Here is a 2,111-nt window from a genome sequence, read left to right as displayed (position 1 = left end):
CATGCATAAAGAACAGTGCATAGGTCCAGGTCATTGGGCCAGTCCCTGGTGATTTCCAGTGTGTTTCAGTGGCAGCGTCTATCAACAGGTCCACTACTGCAAGCAGTTGGTGATGACGAAGTCTGTGTGACTCTGGGAGGAAAGAGTCTTGGCCTGAATCAGCGGCTCCACCTTCTAGATAAAACAATCCCTCTGTCTGGCATGCAATTGCGAGCTTGCCGATATCAGGTGGATAATCCAAGAAGCAAGGTTTTTTTGTGTTTTTAGAGAGAGAAATCAGGCTCGGACTGGATGCTGAGGTGATGCAAAAGTGGCTGCACTGACACAAAGTTCGGTGACCTTAGCGTGGCATTGTTTTATTGTCCTTTTTTTCCCTCCCCTTTTCTTTTTTTTGTTAAGTCTGGTCTGTTATGTGCAGTTTAGATCAGTCGTTTCACTGCAGAGCCCTTTCCGACACATAACAGACCTGGAACTGGCCACTCTAAGGATTTCACAATGACTTTTGTGGAAGGTAGAAGAGTCAAGCTTAAAGATCAAGCTAACATGCATAATGTCTTCAGACAGTTTTGCTAAAAGCCATCAAGGCCAACATTTTTTTTTTTACTCCTGAAGATGAGTTCAAGAAAACAGATTTCTTTTTTTTTCAATGTTTCATCTTTTAAAAGGAGGAAATAATAATGGCTTAACAGCTACATCATTCTCGCACTTGTATTGCAGCTACCTTTGGTAAATCAATCGACAAGAACAACAGAAAACCCTGAAACATCCACTTCCTTTTATGTTCCCTGACTAGACTTTGCATTTTTCTTTTAGTCTTTAGCTAAGTTCTCCAAGCACAGGTTACCCTGTCGATAAATCTTCTCCCTCCAATGGCTTCCATGTTTGTCACATGCATAGCTCCGCATCACACATCCTCTAGCTCCAGTTTCGATCCACACCAAAGCCTTCAAACAGAGACTACTTCAATTAGATCAAAACAAACCAGCAAGGCAGAGAGGAAAAAACAGAGAAGGAAAACAAAAACCCAACATAAAACAGAAGGAAAGGACTCCATCCAGCCCTGGCAAAGAGGACACCAACAATGAGGGAAGATTGCAAAACAGCCACTGCCATTTGAACGTTAAGGGTTTCATCGCTTCATCATTTTAGAGACGAAGCCGACGATGGCGGAGGCGGGCTGATCTGGGTCCAGCTCAGCAAACAGGTGGCTGACATTGTCTGTTGTGCTTCCTTGTTTCCTTGCCACAAATCCAAAAAGCCTGAAAGCAAGAAAAACATATATTATACTTAAACAAAGGCAAATGACTCTGTTATAACAAGTCATTAGTCAGCAAGCAGTTTGACAGTCTACTTGTTACAAAAGTACTGTGCCAAAGTTAAAAACAAACAAACATGAATGCCTTTCATAACAAAAATATTCCAGTGTGCTTCAGTGACAGTGTCTATCAACAGGTCCAAATATAATTACGGTGACCTTGAACAACTTCAAATTCATGCTGGGGCAAGCATCAAAAAAACATTTTGCTTTTGAAACTTTGGCAGTTGATATCCTCAGTTGCTAAATGCTTGCTAGGTGTGTTAAAAGAAGAGCCGAGGCTTTTCTGAGACATTTTGATTGCATTAAACCAATGATGTCATCTATTTTTCACTAAACAATCAAATTTCTCAGTTTCACCCTTGGATATGTTGAGTTTGTGTTAAAAATTTCTGTTAAATTTAAAGTTTGATGTGTCTCAACCTTTTTGCCAGATAAGGTTAAATACTGTAGCTATTGGACATCTGGAAAAGGAAACCAAACAATATTTTTTTAAGTGGTTAGTGAAATGAATTCAGTTGTTTATGACGTTCAGTACACAGATAACTCCTTATACACATTTATCTTTAAAGCATGCAAACTTACCTCACTGAGCCGCCTCCTTCTTTGCCCCATCTAAAGAAAAGAAAATAAATCAAATACAAAATACAATAAAAAATGTAATTTTGAATTAAGTAATTACACTAATCATATATATATATATATATATTAGGGGTGCAACGATATTCGTATCGATATTGAACCGTTCGATACAGTGCTTTCGGTTCGGTACGCATATGTATCGAACAATACAATT

At 39.1% G+C, this 2,111-nt stretch overlaps 1 long non-coding RNA gene across 1 annotated transcript; it reads right to left on the bottom strand.

The window, feature by feature from the left end:
• Nucleotides 1-385: 385 nt before the first annotated feature.
• Nucleotides 386-1,930, bottom strand: LOC106456343 (uncharacterized). The gene is made up of 2 exons (XR_001290489.1): nt 1,901-1,930; nt 386-1,259 (listed from the first exon to the last, which is right to left on the bottom strand). It is a non-coding gene; the product is annotated as an uncharacterized LOC106456343 (long non-coding RNA).
• Nucleotides 1,931-2,111: the final 181 nt, after the last annotated feature.

Source organism: Pundamilia nyererei, unplaced genomic scaffold, assembly GCF_000239375.1.
Source record: "Pundamilia nyererei isolate P.nyererei 1_Seehausen unplaced genomic scaffold, PunNye1.0 scaffold00118, whole genome shotgun sequence".
In the NCBI taxonomy this organism is placed as follows: Eukaryota; Metazoa; Chordata; class Actinopteri; order Cichliformes; family Cichlidae; genus Pundamilia; species Pundamilia nyererei.
Note: the sequence above shows the minus strand (reverse complement) of the source record. Positions and strands in the feature narration are given on the sequence as shown.